At 37.0% G+C, this 17,988-nt stretch overlaps 1 protein-coding gene across 10 annotated transcripts in view; it reads left to right on the top strand.

The window, feature by feature from the left end:
• ESRRG (estrogen related receptor gamma) overlaps positions 1–17,988 on the top strand; it is a 643,587-nt gene that overhangs the window by 269,727 nt on the left and 355,872 nt on the right. The window contains exon 3 of one of the 10 annotated variants that reach the window (XM_012459669.3): positions 9,083–9,250. The exons of the other annotated variants lie outside the window; for them this stretch is intronic. The gene's annotated coding sequence lies outside the window, so the exon portion shown is untranslated. The remainder of the gene's footprint in view (positions 1–9,082; positions 9,251–17,988) is intronic. 10 annotated transcript variants of the gene reach the window in all.

The following is a 17,988-nucleotide window of genomic DNA, read 5'->3' as shown; positions in this document are numbered from 1 at the left end:
AGAGACAAGGAGCACAGAGGAGGCGCTTCCTGTGCAGCAGAGTGAGCGTGAAGTGTGCCCAGAAAAGTTCTGCACGTAAGTGCCGTCTATCCTAGGTTTAAAAGACAAATTAGAATTAGCCAGATGAAAGTGAGCAGGCAGGAGAAAAAGTGTTGGAGAGGCAATAGCAAAGAACAAAGCCTGCGACTCCTGAGAAAGAGAAACTATTTTTATTTATTTTAAACCTACAATAACAACCGTTTCTCAAAAGGGTATAGGAGAAGAATAATTGAAATATGGCAGAAAGTGGGAATAAAAGGTTTGACTAGTTGAAATATACCCTCGCCCTATTCTTAATTTTCTCACTGGTTTGATATTTAATTGCTCTCTAAGAGGATATTGACTCTCTAAACCAGTGAATCCTGCAACTGGGTAGTATGAGATCTACTTGCAAAGTGTGGAATTTTCAGTAGGAACATAGTAAAATTTTGAAGGAAAGAAATTCTGAGAATAAAATAAAATTTTATTCACTTGAATTCTGTTACATTGTGAACTTAAGGAAAAAAGAAAGCTTTTCAAGAAATGCTGTAATTTCTCCCTTTTCTAAATTGGCCCTTTATTCTATATTGTCCTATTCTCTTATATATCAGTGATTCTTAAAGTGTGGTCCTGGGACCAGCACCATCAGCATTAACAGAGAGCCTGCTGGAAATGCAAATCCTTAAGCCCCATCCCAGACCTACTGAATCAGAAAACTCTGGGCATTGGGCCCAACGATCTATGTTTTAATACTCCCTCCAGGTGATTCTATGTTTTAATACTCCCTCCAGGTGATTCTGATGCATATCAAAGTTTTAGAATCACCGGTCTCTACTTCTCATGTATTTTGTACAAAACACTTTATATTATCTTCTTATTCATTAAATTAATTTTGTATGTATGTTTTCTTTCAATAATTAACTTTTAAATGCCTTATGGACAATGCTCCTATCCTTGTTTGTAACAGCTCTATGAGATATAACTTACATACAATAAACTACACACTACAGTATACAACTGGATCCATTTTGACATACATATACACCCATGAAACCAATACCTTAATAAACAAATCTTACCCCAAAAGTTTTCTTTTGCTGCCTTATAATCCTTTTCTCTAACCCCTTTACTGACTTACTTCCCCCATCTCAAGGGTAATCACTTATCTGCTTTTTGCCTCTACAGATAAGTTTGCATTTTCTGGAGTTTCATATCAGTGGAATCCTACAGTATATATTCTTTTTTATCTGGTATGTCTCAGTCAGCATAATTATTTTAACATATATCCATGTTGTTGAATCAGTAGTTAGCTCCTTTTTATTACTGAAATACCATCAAATTGTATGGATTTGCTACAATGTGTTTATTCACTTACTGTCTGTGGATTTTTGTGTTATTTTACCCTGGGCTTTTGGGGGGATCACGAGTTTAGGAGTTGGAGACAAGCCTAGCCAACATGGTAAAACCCCATCTCTACTAACAATACAAAAATTAGCCAGGCGTGGTGGCACATACCTGTAATCCTAGCTACTCAGGAGGCTGAGGCAGGAGAATCACTTGAAACCAGGAGGCGGAGGTGGCAGTGAAGCAAGATCACGTCACTGCACTCCAGCCTGGGCCACAGAGCAAGACTCCTCTAAAAAAAAAAAAAAAAGAAAGAAAGAAAAAAGAAACTGTTACAAGTCTGCATAGACATAGACTTTCGTTGATCTTTGGTAAAAACCTGAGAGTGGATCATATATTAACTGTGTATCTAACTTTTCAGAAAACTGTCAAACTGTTTGTATTCCAAAGTAGTATCACTTTACATTCTCGGCAACAGTATATGAGAATCACACTTGCTCCAAATCCTTAGTTTAGTTAGACTTTTTAATTGTATTCATTCTAATAGGTGTGTAGTGGTATCTTGTAGTTTTAATTTGCATTTCCCTAATGACGAATGATGTTGAGCATCTTTTCATGTGCTCCTTTATCATTCATATATCTTCCTTGTTGAAGTTTCTGTTCTAATTTTCTGCCTACTTTTCTATTAGGTTGTTTTCTTGTTATTGAGTTTTCATAATTCCTTCTATATTCTAGATATAAAGTCTTTATTTGATTTTACAATTTACAACATATTCTGCTAGTGTTGGTTTGTCTTTTCATTCTCACAACAGTGTTATTTAAAGAGCATATATGTTTTTAATTTTTGTGAAGTCTATCAATTTCCCATTTTATAGGTTATACTGTTCATATTGTACCTAAAAGAAAAAAATTTTTTGACTAGCCCAGGTTACAAAGATTTTTCTCATGCATATTTATTTTTATGGGAAACATATAGTTGAGTTCTGCTTTTTTATCCAATCTAATAATCTCTAACTTTTTAATCTTTTTGCTTTTAGTATTTTTAATTGACATATAATAATTATACATATGAAATACAGTGTGATATTTTGATACATGTAATTAGCATATTCATCACTTCAGACATTTATCACTTATTTGTATTGGAAACATTCAAAATCTGCTTTTAGTTATTTGAAAATATACACTAAATTATTGCTATTTATACTTTATAATGCTATAGAAAATTCCTTTCTAATTAGAATATTTAGACCTCTTATATTTAATGTGTTTATTGATATGTTGGGTTTAAATCCAGCATTTTTCTATTTAGTTTTTATTTATTTCATTTTTTTGTTTTTGTTTTCTTTCTCTTCATATTTTTATCTTCTTTTGGATTAACTGAACAAATTTGATGATTCTATTTTATGACCTTGGTTGGCTTATTAGCTATAACTCTTTACTTTATTATTTTAGGGTTTATAGTATACACATTTTACTTATCACAGACTACATTCAACTGATAGTATATCTCGTCATTTATTGTTTGAGACTTACACTAATTTATTTCCATGTTTCCTCCCTCAACTTCTGTGCTATTCTTGTCACATGTTTTGCTCTTACATATATTATAAACCCCACACTACATTGTTACTATCATTTTTGTTTAAACAGTACATTGTTAAAGTGATGTAATAATAATAATAACAAATATATTAACTCACATAGTTACCATTTCCAGTGTTCTTCATTCTTTTGTGTAAATTCATGTATCCATCTGGTATCATTTTCTTTCTGTCACAAGAACTTCCTTGGACATTTCTGTAGTGCAGCTATGCTTGTGATGAATTATTTCAGCCTTTGTGTATACGCAAAAGTATATTTTGTTGCCTTTGTTTTCAAAAGCTATAATATTTCAAATTATCAGTTGACAGTTTGTTCTTTCTTTAAATATATTGTTCCAATATATTGTCTTCTTGCTTTCACTCTTTCCAATGAGAAATCTCTGTTTTATTTACCTTCAGGTCTCCACATAGTGTCTCCTGTCTCTGGCTACTTTTAAGATTTTATACTTGACCAGTCATTATGAACAACTAGGTTATGATATGCCTGGTGTCAGTTCCTTTATGTTTCTTATTTGGTGATTTGCAGAGCTTCACTAATCTGTAGTGTATAAATCTCCCTTGCCTCAGATTTGGAGACATATAAAATATAGTTATAATAATTGTTTTAATGTCTTTGTTGGCTATTTTTTCTTTCCTTTTCTTTTTTTTCTTTTTTTGAGATAGAGTCTCATTCTGTCACTCAGGCTGGAGTAGAGTGGCATGATCTTGGCTCACCGCAACTCTGCCTCCCAGGTTAAAGTGATTCTCCTATCTCAGCCTCATGAGTAGCTGGGATTACAGGTATGTGCCACCATACCCAGCTAACTTTTTGTATTTTTAGTGGAGACACAGTTTCACCAAGTTGACCAAACTGGTCTTGAACTTCTGGCCTCAAGTGATCTGCCCACCTTGGCCTGCCAAAGTGTTAGGATTACAGGCATGAGCCATTGCACCTGGCCTTTGTCTATTTCTAACATTTGGGTCACTTTGGGATCTGTTTCAATTGATCGTTTTTTTTCTTCTCACTTTTGAATTATATATGCCTACTTCTTTTGAGTGACTGGTAACTTTTGATTGAATACCAGACACTGAGAATTATATCTTCTTATATGTTGGATATTTTGTGTTTCTGTTAATATCCCTGAGCTTTTTCTGGGATGCAGTTATTTGGAAGTAATTTCATTCTTTAGATTCTTACATTTAAGATTTGTTAGGTAGACTGGAACAGGGCTTGGTCTACAGCTAATTATTTACCATTTTTGAGTAAAGAACTGTCTGTGTACCCCACCCAACGTCCCATGAATCATGAGTTTTTTTTCCAATCTGGGTGATGAGAGCAAGCGCTGTTCCTCGTCTTAATGTAAGCACCGGGCACTAGTATCTCCAGACTTTTTAATGATTCTTTTCCCAGCCTTCAATAGTTTCCTTGCATGCGTGCACCGATTAATATTCAGTTGAACACTTAAAAAGGACTATCTGTGGTCGGGTGCGGTGGCTCAAGCCTGTAATCCCAGCACTTTGGGAGGCCGAGGTGGGCGGATCACGAGGTCAAGAGATTGAGACCATCCTGGCCAACATGGTGAAAGCCCGTCTCTACTAAAAATACAAAAATTAGCTGGAGGTGGTGGCGTGCGCCTGTAGTCCCAGCTACTCGGGAGCCTGAGGCAGGAGAATTGCTTGAACCCAGGAGGCAGAGGTTGCAGTGAGCCGAGATTGTGCCACTGCACTCCAGCCTGGCGCCTGGCGCCTGGCGACAGAATGAGACTCTACCTCAAAAGAAAAGAAAAGGACCATCTGCAAATTTCGAGCGTGTTCTATCTTTGCAGCACCATCTTCTCTAGTCCTCTATTCTACTCTTGCCTTGATTTTTTTGAGCTTCTTAGATATGTCTCCTGAACTGAAGGAGTCTGTTGACCTCTGCCTAACTTTACTTTTTTGCATTTGGCCTGGAGCCTCTCTCAAGGGAGTAAGCTGAGACGATCATAGGTCTTACCTTATTTGTTTCTAATCTCTCAGATCACTATATCTCCTTACCTCATTCTAAGATCTTACTCATTGTTCTGCATATTTTGTTTGTGTTTTTATCATTTGAGATGGGAGGGTAAGTCTGGTTCTTGTTGCTTTATCTTGGTTAATTGCGGAAGCTACTGATCCTATTTTATGCTTATTTTACATATTAGAGTTTCTCACACAGCGCGGGAGGATAAAGTAATAACACGTATTCACATTTATTGAGTATTTTTCTAAACATTATACATGGACTTAATTGATTCTCACAACCACTCCAGGAGATAAACATTGCCTGTATTTTACAGATGCAAAAACTGTGGAATTAATGGCTGACCTAGAGTTCCAGTGCCAATTAGGGTCCGAGCCCATATATCAATACAGGTTGCCCGAACTCATCTCTTAATTTTGCTTCTCAGAACTGCTCTCTTATACAAGATGTCCACCATGGAAAGTCACCTTAAGAATGAGTCACAGCTGGGGACATGTATTGAGTGTCTTCTATGTGATCAGTACCGTGATTCAAATCTCAACTCTACCACTTAGGCCAATCACCAAATCTCCCTGGGCCTCAGTTTCCTCATTTGTAATCAGAGAATGATCATCCCTAACAAGAGAGTTCTTGTGAAAATGCAGTAAAATGCCAAATGCGAAGAACCTAGAATAGTGCCTGGCCCCTTTACCGAAAACTTACTGAGTAAATATATAAGGTGTGGCCATGCTCAGCATTTGAGAGTCACTCACTACTAATCAGAAAATAAAGCTTTCAGTGCAACTCTAGTGAGGTCATGCAACAAATTCATTTAATTATTTATTTTATTTTATTTTTGAGATGGAGTTTCGCTCTTTTTACCCAGGCTGCAGTGTGATGGCCCGATCTTGGCTCACTGCAAGCTTCACCTCCTAGGTTCAAGTGATTCTCCTGCCTCAGCCTCCTGAGTAGCTGGGATTACAGGTACCCGCCACCATGCTCAGCTAATTTTTTTTGTATTTTTTTAGTAGAGACAGCGTTTCACCTTGTTGGCCAGGCTAGTCTCGAACTCCTGACCTCAGGCAATCCAACTGCCTCGGCCTTTCAAAGTGCTGGAATTACAGGCATGTGCCACCTTGCCTGGCCTTAATTATTTATTTTAATTACAATGTATTATGGTTTAATTTTCAGAGAGTTTTCATATCCATCTTCTCATTTCATCTTTACAATTGTGCTTGAAGAAGGAGCTATTTTTCTCATGATTTTACAAATGAAGAAACTGACACTTAGAGAGATTACAAGATTTGGTTGAGACCCAAGACTTTCCAGTTTCAGGACCAAGGTTGCAACTCAGAGGTTCTGACTTATTTTAGTTCTCCTTATACCATGGGAAAAATGTCAGTCAAAAGTTGAAAATTTTTTGAGAAAGTCAGTGAACTTTTATGTGGGTATATTTCTATTCTGTATATTATAATTGAAGCTCAAATAAAGGAATAAAGGGTATTTTTCCAGTAAATGGGCATGTTGATTTGGTGAATAAATCCTTATATTGCTAAGAGTGAGGGGACTTTTTATTTATTTATTTATTTTTATTTTGGCTTTGTGGAAAATTAGCATCTGGACTAGACTTAGTTTTCAGAGCACCCTGTGACTCTCTCACATGGTCCCCAGAGATGAGATACACAGAGTTGCAGAATTAGATTTTTCTTTCTCTTTCTAGACTTTTATATTGTGTGCATTTTTAAAGAATACTTTTATGTTTATTTTTAAATATGATACTATGTGAGTGAGATTGGTGCATTTCATGTTATGTGTCCAGAATTTAAACCTGCAGGCAATAGGAGTGTTGAAGTGAAATCGGTCCTAGACAGTTAATAAATTCTAAGCAGAAATGCATAAATCAGCAAAGGGTATTTTTTAAAGTTTTTTTTTTTTCCCCCCCAAAGAGTGGTTAAGGGAGAACAGGAAAGAAATGTCTTCAGAGAATTGTATTCTATCAGTTCAGAAAATAGAGAAAAGCATTGAGCAATGCCCAGTGCTGGTTAGCAGATTGTCATTTTTAGGTTTGATGTTCCAGGGTTTAATTGTCTTTCATGTGAACAATAGCAGACACTCTCTGGTGTGCTATGCTAGCATGATAAAAGGGGGTCGTTCTTGCATAGCAATGCCTTTTTTTTATTATTAGCGTAAAAAATTAGCAAGCTGGAAGTCGTTAGAAGGAGTTCCACTGGCATTAATTGTAATGCAGCCTGAATTTGTTTGCAGACCAGTGCAGCAAGACAATAGCAAGGAGAAAAAAAAAAGAGCAATATTAATAGCCTTCTACTTATTGTATCATTTTAGTGGGCCTTAATAAGGTGTCTGCTGTCAACTGGAATTTATTTAAAAAAAAAAAAAAAGACATAGTAATTGATGTATTGCAGTGAGTATGGATGAGGGCTCAACTTGATTAATGTATGAGTTGGCTTTTTAAGGCATTTTAAAAAGGCTTCTTAACTGGGTCTTAAGAGACTGGCACAAGCCCACTGTAAACTACCTCTTTGCAGTTGGAAAATAGCCTGACAGCTGCTGATGTCTCTTGTGGGTTTTTCCCTTTTTTCCTCTTCCTTATCAGAGAAAACTGAAGTAATATACTCTTCGTCAATAATTGCAGTGCTTAAAAATCTTATAAAGGGATTTTGACTCTTCTCTCCAGAGATAACTTTCCAAAGGTTAAATTAGTTTTACTTGTGTGTGCTTCAAATATCACCACTTTCAATAAGGAGTGGATTTGGTTTTTAAATAAGCTGCTATTTTGTGGGTTGCTTGAACCCAGACACTTTTTGACAGAAATTGTTTTGATGTCAGAGATGGACTTGTTCCAAGAGGAATTTCAGGTCAAGATGAATTTCTTCACTCTCAAATCACTTCTGTTCATTCCAAAGTGTGTGTGTGTGTGTGTGTGTGTGTGTGTTGAACAGAGAAGCAGAGACAGACTTATTAAGTCACTGGTAATATCTATGTGGAAAATGTAAAGAGCATGCTTTCCAGGAAATTTTCCTTTACATTAGCTTGAGATCCATTGATCTATTTTTCTTTATATTGAACACACTGTGTATCAACTCTATTGTATATTTTCTTTTAATAGAATTTTTTTTTTAATAAGAAAGTAAGTGAGTCACAATCCCAGGGAAGACCAGGAAAAAAAAGAGGATATCGAATACTTTGCCTCTTTGGTATCCATAGGTATCAACACAATGCCCCAGGTAGTAGGTCACCTCTTTTGATAATAACAAAAAGAAGATATTTGAAGAATTCCAAGCTGGCTGAAACTATCACGCTATCACTGTGCAGCATTGAAGGAAGCACCTCATCGTTATTCAGCCCAACTGCCTTCACTCAAATTGAGATAAAGTCCATAAACATGAGAGAAAGAAATGAGAATGGAAAGCGTGGGAGGGAAAACATGCTCTGCACAGTCCTTTGCACAACTGCATTTCCAAGTTGGGAACTGTCACGAGGCATGTTATGCAGATGCAGCAGGAGCAGGATCTTTGCAGCTGCATTTATCTGGTTGGTTCACAGGTGTTTTGCCTTGTTGGGGAGCAGGGGGCAGGTGGAGATACCTGATTGGGTAGATTAAGCACCCTGTGTGTCACAGAGCGGACTCTTTCTTCCTCGTGCCTCAGACTCAGACTTGCTGGACCTTGGCAGACTCGTTGCGGCCTCGGCAGTGTCATCTTTACATAACAATCGAAAAGCATTTTGTTTTGCACTTTAGCTGGCCTCAGGTTCTACCTTACCTTTTGAATTTTTACAAGTTTTTAAATCTGTCGGAGTTGGACTTTTCTTATCTGAAAAATGGAGACATAATAGTATCCACAGAGATTTTTTTCTGACAATTAAATGAGATAATTCACAGAAAGCTCTTATCCCAGTGACTGGCACCAAAGAAGCATCAAGTCAGCTACAGTAACAGCAGCAACAACTTTAAAGGGAGAGCTACTGTTTATTGTTTCTTAGATGCCGTTGCCAGGAACATGGCTTTGTACCTAAGCCCTGTTATTGCTCAAGCCAACTTTTACATGTTTTTGTTTCAGAGTATTGAATCCAAGTGTCATATCAGTGGCCCATAGGTCCTAAATGATTTTGAAAAAAAGCGTTACCCTTTCCTCTTCAGGATGAAAATATATACGGGACAAATTCTTCCAAAATGGAGCCTGACATTGACCCATAGTGCTTAAAGCCTGACCAGACAGACTCTCCAGCCAGGAGCTTTCTGGGATTTTCAGAGGACTCAGCACTTCTAGAGGATTGTTCAGTGTGACCAAAAGTTGAGCAACCAAACGTGAGCAAAAATTCTATGCTTTATGAGCATATTGTAAACCAATATTTTATTCAAATTTCAGTGAAACTTAACATGTAAGTCCTTGCTTACCTCAGCTCAATTTTGTCAAAAAAAAAAAAAACTTTCCTTGCCTTCCAGTTTACAGTTTCACTGTAGAAATTAAACACAAGCTATAATTGCCAAAGTGTGTACTAAACAATGAACTGCTTAGCAGATAAAGTGAGCTACTTTTTATATCAGAACTCTGATATCTATCAGCCAAGACTGTTGTCAGCCATAAGTAGTTATCTCAAGCTCCATATAGACTTTATCACTTCTCCCATAGGCACTCCTTTCTGCCTCTCCTGCCCTGAGAAGTGAAAGTGGAAAGGGTGATTGCTCTTAGTCTAGGCAGTTAATTCACTTGCATCTCCACAAAATGTATCAGTTCCTGTTGATCCTCAGACTTGTGTACACATTTGAGTACCTACCTGGTATTCGTTAGATGCTTCAAGGTGTACAAAAATGGGTAAGACAACTCCCTGATCTTCAAGAATATTACACTCTAGTAAAAAATACATCTAGGGAGCTTCTGTGGCAGCTGCAGAAGCAGCCAGCTGAGCCTAACTCCCAGCTTCTTCACAAGGTAACGATGGCATTGTGTCTGGGCTCATGCTCTATGTCTGGATTAGCACAGTATTTCAGGTTCAACAGAAGACACACATGTTCTGGAAGGTATAAACAGGCTTTTCAAAAAACTACAAATGGTGAAAAGTACACGTCCAATGACGAGATAGATACGCAATTTAATCAGTTGAATCATTTCACCAAGAAATTATCATGAAGTGCTTGAAATGTAGGAAAGATGAAATAAAAGATGAAAGCTAGAGACAGCACTCAAAGCAACTCGCTGTGGAAGTTTGCAGAAATGAGTGCTTTATTAGCACTTGGGGGATAAGGAATGGCATCTTGGAGGACCAGTGTGTTTACCTGGTCTTTGGAAGAGAGAGAGAATGTGATGGGTGGATACACTGAGTGTGTGAGACAGGGCTCTTAGTGAGTGTGTATGTTGTGGAAGCATTGAGAGATCTGGGGCTGCATGAATAAAGGCAAGAAAATGTGAGAAAGAAACAGAAAAATGGAGGCTCTAGAGTGAAGGTGTGTGTAGAAACTGAGTGTGATTGCACTTTGGGAGGCCGAGGCGGGCGGATCATAAGGTCAAGAGATCAAGACCATCTTGAAACCCTGTCTCTACTAAAAAATACAAAAATTAGCTGGGCGTGGTGGCACTCACCTGTATTCCCAGCTACTCCGGAGGCTGAGGCAGGAGAATTGCTTGAACCCGGGAGGCAGAGGTTGCAGTGAGCCGAGATCGCATCACTGCACTCCAGCCTGGCACCTGGTGACACAGTGAGACTCTGTCTCAAATAAATAAATAAATAAATAAAAAAGAAACTGAGTGTGATTGCTAAATAGAACACTGAGCTGAAGACAAAATAGGAAAGATCTCAAATATTATATAAGGGAGTTTGGGTTTTATGATTTCTCTTGTAAGAATGTGCACCATTGAACTTTTCTGAAGTTGGATGTGGCTTGATCCACGCTGGATATTTCAGAGCGAACTGGCAGCATGTGAAAGGTAGGTTGATAAAGGCATAGGGTCTACTCTGAAAGTGAAGCCTAAATCGGAAGGACTTGTCATTTCTCTTTGCTTCCATTTAGCCAGTTGGCCTTTTTACATTGCTCTGCAGTTTGTACAAAAGAGGTTAGGCTCTTTTTACCATTACTTGATTCAGTCCTTCAGCATATTGCATACCTGTCAGAGTATAAACATTTTTGCTATGTGTTTGTCCTTGACTGAGATGTAGAGTACTACAAAGTCTGGGAACTATTTGCAAAGGACAGGGGTTCTAACAGGCTGAGATGCAGGCTAGAAGCACTTTTATAAAATCTCACAGAAAATATGTAAAACAAGTAGTTCATACCTGGTGCATATCAGGTTTCCTGGGATCTAGAAAAATAAGTGAGGGCATGGTCAGAGTGACTCAAATGTGTTTCAAGAGAGTTGAACAATTAATCTTAGTGTAGAAAGAACCTTGGTGGGAAGTAAGAAGATAAAGTGGGGTGAATCCTATCTCTAGACATACATGTCCAGACTTTGGATTAGATTCTCTGGCATTTAGGGCTTCACTATCTTAATTTGAAAAATCATATATTCAACTTTTTTGTGTAAAAATTCTGTGCTTTTTGAGCATCCTCTAAACCAAATTTTATTCAAAATCCAGTGAAACTTAACACATAAGTGCTTGCTTGCCTCCGCTCAGTTTTGTCTTATATTAAACAGGATAGTATGAACAAATTTTTTTTCTTGCCTTCCAGGATTTTACAATCTCATTGTAGAAATAAAACACAAGATATGCTAAATTGCCAAAATGTGTACTAAATAATAAAATGCTTAGCAGAGAAGTGAGCTGCTTTCTGCAATTATATCAGAACTCTCCGATCTTGTTTATGTCTTCAGTTGCTAATATGTGTACCACGGTTTCTACTCCAAAGAATTTCCTATACAATGTCCTGTTTACCATGGTTGTGTTCACCATCTTGATTAACTAATAGTGGTTCTTTATTAACATTCTTGTAAGAGAGTGCCAAGAACCCAGTGTATATCAGTACTGTCTATGAAGAAGCAAGCGTTTACCATTAATCTCTTTAAAGGTAGTGATAATGAATTTCAAGAGTGAAGGACTTGGACACAAGAATACTTTTAAAAGGGTATTTCTTAAGTCTCAAATAAACCAGCCATAAACAACCCCTTTAGGAAACTCTGTTTCCTTTGCTTTAAGTCTTTATTCATCTATCTGACAAATTTCTCAGCAGCAATAGGTTGCATGTAGTTCTTTCTTAGATTGCTTTTCTTTCTTAACGTCCCTTCTAAGGGCACTTTGTCAAGATTTTGAATTCTCTTCTTCTGACCAATCCATTTGGTGATTTATTTTTTGTATTGTATTATTCTGTAAAGTTGGTATCAGTGTGGCCCCACTTGGGTGATTTTTCTACTCTCCCTAAATACGAGTTCCCTAATATTTGTTTGATGTTTCTTGTTTATTTCTATGATATTCAGGAAAAAATAAAAGGATCCTTAGCAGGGTCAATAAGAGATGCACATTTCTGCAAATTAGCAGCCCACAGTAGTGTCTTCGTTCAGCCCGGTGTAAGGAAGCACCATAGACTGTGTGGCTTATAGACCACAGAAAGTTAATTTCTCATAGTTCTGGAGGCTGGAAGTCTGAGATAAGGGTGTCAGCATCATCAAGTTCTGGTGAGGGCCTTCGTCCAGTTTGTAGAATGTAAACTTCTCCCTGTATCCTCATACAATGGAAAGAGGGCAAGAGTGCTTTCTAGCTTCTTCTATAAGGGCACTAATCCCATCCATGAGGGCTCCACTCTCTTAACTTAATTACCACCCAAAGGCCTCACCTGCTAATACCATTACATAGTGGGGAACGGGGAGGGTTTCAACTTGAGAGTTTTGGTGTAATACACACGTTTCGTCCATAACAAGTAGTTTTCTCCTAAACTGCTGTGTTTTAAAACTAACTTTAATGCCAAAACAAGAAAAGCAGCAAATGCATCTTGTTGGCTTCAGGTCTGCTGACTCAAAGCACACAGCTTTCAGTAATGAGTGGGTACTCTGAGAAGTGTAGTTATTCTATCTTTACAAAAAGTATCTTTCTAGTGAGTAATAGATCTTTAATCTTTCTTCCAGTAGAGCCAGGATTCTAAGAGTTCAGAAAAAACATACTTACATCATGATATCTGATTAAGTATAGAATGTATTCAATAAAAACAAAATATCATGTTGGTGGAGGAAGTGTTATATACTAGTTAAAGAAACTACACATCTAAACACATGCATGTAAACCACACCTTTTTTAGTGCTTAGACACACGTGTCTAGAGGGCTATATCTTCCAGCAAGATAAAACCTTTATCAGCACTTTACATGACAGCCTTGAAAAAAATATTTTGATATTATCTAAGCACATCTCTTTCTTAACTAAGCAATATTTCCATAGATATTTTGTCCCATTCATTCTTGGTAAATGATTCATCAATAGATTCAGTGAAAAATATGAAACTTATGATCAATATCATCAATCTTATTGTAAAACAGCACACTATTTATTACAGATCACAGGAAGAGTTTAATTCCTAGGGGAAATGATATATATCTTTTCATGTTAAACTCTGCCACCTTTAATTTTGTATACATTGAAATGCCATCAAGAAATGCACCTTTGATTATTGGAATAAAGGAGATAATAATCCAGTGTATTATATAATTAGGAGGCTAAACATTTATATTACATCTTTCCCTATATCTTATTTTTAGCCTTTTCCAACATGGTGCAATTTCTACGTTAGGTCTTGGATTAAAACTACCTATAGAGAGTTGCATAGTGACTACATCCCTTGTAACAATGCAAGTGTTAATAACTTCCTGTCACTCACACCAAAAATAATATGCTAATACTAAGAATTCTTAAACTAGCTGGGCACGGTGGCTCATGCCTGTAATCTCAGCACTTTGGGAGGCCGAGGCAGGTGGATCATGAAGTCAGGCGTTCGAGACCAGCCTGGCATATGCTGAAACCCTGTCTCTATAAAATAATACGAAAATTAGCCAGGTGTGGTGGTGCATCTGTAGTCCCAGCTACTCAGGAGGCTGAGGCAGAAGAATCACTTGAACTCAGGAGGCTGAGGCAGAAGAATCACTTGAATTCAGGAGGCAGAGGTTGCAGTGAGCTGAGATAGCACCATTGCACTCCAGCCTGGGCAACAGAATGAGACTCCGTCTCAAAAACAAACAAAAAAAGAGTTCTTAAACTAACTAATGAATTGATGTTTTCTTGTGGAGAATAGGAAAGGTGTTAGGTAGCACTTCTTAGAAAGTGTATTCATACTGACAACATAGGTAAATAGCAAAGTCCAGCTGTCATTTAACCCACATTTTCACTATTCATTTCATTTGAAAAAATAAACTTCAAAAAGAGTAATTTTAAAGAAAATGTTTATTTGGATGATGCTGATGATTTGGCCATCTACATTTTAAATTGTGTATATATTTCTATTTGAAGTCTCAGTAAAAATATTTAGCTCATTATAGACATAATGAATGTTCTGTAAGACTGGTAAGAGAAATAAATCTTATCTTGTAGAAGGATATAAAGTGCATTACACCTTTCAGAGCCTCCATTTATTTAGAATGAAAAGTTTAAATTTCAATTAGAAATATTTACATTCATCAAAACAAGTGAGTTCATAAACTTCTTTCTGCTGAAGAAGAGACTTCCCATGTGAATCGTTGAAAGAGTCATGTCCTGTTTTTAACCCAAAACATGGTTTGGGGAAACTGTAGTACAGATGGCTCAATATTACTGTTGTTTGTATAAGCTACTTCAAAGGAATCCAGAAAAACTGCTAATGGGAAAATACTGAAATTTCTACTAAAGTAGTTGACATTTCTCAATATTTGAGGAGCATGCGCCTTTTAATTTTCTTATTAATCTGTTTCCTAAATAATCCATATCAAAGAAAGTTTTTAAGCACATTGTTCCCGATAGCCAATGCTAAAATGAAGTAGGATGAATCCTTTTGATCTCTCAGGGGTAAACTGTTTGCAGATAATACCTAACAAGAGCATTTGTGTTCATTTGCTATCAAATTTAATAGGAACAAGTGGAATTTGAGTTCAGCAGAAGATAAATAAATAAATAAAAGCCTTACATAGCCTTTTGAATGCATACCTTTAAATGTCGAGAGATATGATTTGTGTAGCATTGTTACATAATGTATTTCTTGTCTTCTGTTGGGTTCATGTGACGAATTCCAGTTGATAAGCCCCAGACTCTGGAGTCAGTTGTCTGGCTAGTTATTAAGATTAAGATAAGTACTAAGAATGAAAGATACAGTGCATTGTACTACCTTTATGGGATTGGGCCACCTAGGATTCTGAGTGTAAACAATGAATTAGTTCACCCTGACTCCTTTTCAAACCTGAAGTGAACAATGTAAATATTGGTGAAGAATGATTAGAGGTTATTTTTTTAATGGAAAATATATTTTAATTACCAAAAATTCTAAAATGTGTATAAATGTGGCAATAAGTTTATAGAAAAGAGATTTACTGTCTCATTTTTCTTTTTATATTGATATTCAGAAATAAAAAGATAATTATTCAATGGGTCATAGGTAGTTCATATCAGAAAGGCATTTTGTCCTCATAAAATACGCCAGGAGGAAAATATACAAGATATTTAAATGCAGTTAAGGGACTTTAAGAGGAAGGACAATATTAGTAAAAAACATATTTCTAATGCATATTCAGTGCTAATATTACCTATTAAATGTTTCTCAGTGTTTCCTCAAAGAGTGAAAAAAGTGCATGTACTGTTCTTTAAAGCTGATAGAATGTTCCAGAGGCACACCAAACAGAGACAAATATTTTCTGAAGTGCAGTCAATTATTCATACTAAATATAGTAAATATGAGCTTTGCTGCAAATTGGTAGGCAACATTTCCAGCATAGCAAAGTTTAGCTGTCTATGAGATCTCTGGAGGAGTGATAGAAAGGGGTAATTTAGCAAGCATACCATAGCAACATGCTGCGCAATAGAGAGCTGGGTAGCTATTAATTTTTGTTAATGAATTTAAAACTAGATGTATGGAAATGGTTATATGAAATGTATACACTGCTAAACAGTTAACTAGTCCTTGGGGCTTAAGTTTAATTATCTCTGTGTAAATCATTTTGAGCAGGGCGACCTAATGAGTCAAAAAAACAAAAGCCAAGAAATTCATATCTAGCTTTGAGATGAGTGCAGAACACAACAAGCCAGAAATTCCAAGCTTCAGGTAGGGAAAAAGTTCACATGGCCCTGGAGGGCTCAGTCTTTTCGGCGTCTCTTCTCGGGACTGTGTTGCTTGCTTCATTCCCATCCCAGAACCGTACTTGGCGGAGGAGATGGCCAAGTGTGTTGGGTACTTCTGCATGTTTTTCTGCCTTTGTGTTGCCATTCTAGATCCTTCTCAACCAGGATGATTTCAGCCCACACCATTACCACAGGGGACATTTGCCAACGTCTGTAGTCATTTTTGGTTGTCACTAAGTGGGTGGCAAAAACCAAGGATGCTGTAAAACATCCTACGATGCACAGGACAGCCTCCCACAACAAAGAAGTATCTGGCCCTAAATGTTTATAATGCTGAGGTCGAGAAAACCTGTCCTATTCCAACACCTTGGAAGAGCATTTATTTATGATTTAAAATATTAGCCACAGGAGACAAGAATGGAGTGTCCACTTTCTGCTCCCTGAACATATTGTTGTACATTAGAAATTCAGAGGACATAGCCACTGCCACTGTGTTTCTTGCCAACGAGATGTCCAATGTCTGTAATTGGGTGTGGACCCCTCAGCTCAGCAGTCATGATGCTTTGATAATAGGCCATCAATGAAGAGCAGGTTCATCCAGGATTTAATATCCATTCATATCATAGTAGAATCACAGACCTGGACACTCCCAGTTTAGAAAGCGACGATATACTTAAGAATAATGAAAACTGCTCTGCCGACACAAGAGCCTGGACTGAAATGACTCATGAGATTCATCCTGGCTCCCATCATCTCTGATTGGTTGCAAGGAAAAGATGTGTTTGTGTAGCCAAAAAGAAAACATGACAGAATGCAAAAAATGTTCATACTCCCCCGAAGAAAATCATTTTGGGAATTAAAATTTATCCCTTTCCTTTCTACTTTAGTTAAATCATGGTACCTTTTGAATTCTCTTGAGAATTTATTGAAATCCTTTTTCTGTTGAGAATAAAGATAAATAGCAAATAGGCTCTCCAACCCCATACAGTTTATTAAGTAAAACTAAAATTGCAACATAATGCCGTATTAGAGCAGATTGATAGTGTAAATACTAAACATTACTTGAAAACTTTAGATAGAAGTCATTTATACCCTCACACATCTTCAAACTTTAATAACATAGAGCCCTAGTAGCAGAAATTGTGCACGGCAGACCTTGATGTACTATAACTGGTGTTGTCAACTCGCTTTTCTGGCCTAAGCAGTAATCATGATACGTGATTAACAACCCTCTTATCTTACTCATTTTAAACGAAAAAAGCAGTAGTCACCCTGCTGCTGACTGCCATTGAATTATCTACCTGGAAGGAATGTTGAGTTATCAAAGCCCTGAGAATTCAAGAAATTGTGTCTTTTCTTAGTTTAGTGACTCCACTATTACAGTACTCCTGAGAAACTTGCTTTCTGTGTCTGAATTAGTTAGAAAAAAGAAAAAACTGTCTTTAAGGAGAACTACATAAGGGGAATGTCAAATAAAACAGAAGATCCAGGTTCAGCTTTATCTGGGACCCAGTTTCCCTCCCTTTTGAGGAATGTTAATTGGGTCAGGATTCCTCTAAGATAACTAAATTAGTGACTTTGTTACTGTGAAAAATCAAGCATGCAACCCTATTGAAGATGAATAATGGGTATTTCAATATCTGTGACAAATGTTCACCCCTTTGGCTCAGTGATTCCACTTTTATGCATCCTGAGAAAGCAATCAGAGATCTAGACCAGGGGCGAGGTTGGCAAACTGCTGCCCTCAGGCCAAATTCTGTCCACTGCCTGTTTTTGTGAATAAAATTTTATTGGAACATAGTCACGGCCATTTATCTACTCATTGTCT

Source organism: Aotus nancymaae, unplaced genomic scaffold (assembly GCF_030222135.1).
Source record: "Aotus nancymaae isolate 86718 unplaced genomic scaffold, 86718_ANA_hifiasm-v0.15.2.pri h1tg000032l_0, whole genome shotgun sequence".
NCBI classification, from domain to species: Eukaryota; Metazoa; Chordata; class Mammalia; order Primates; family Aotidae; genus Aotus; species Aotus nancymaae.
The sequence above is the reverse complement of the archived record's forward strand: the minus strand, read 5'-3'. Positions and strand labels throughout refer to the sequence as shown.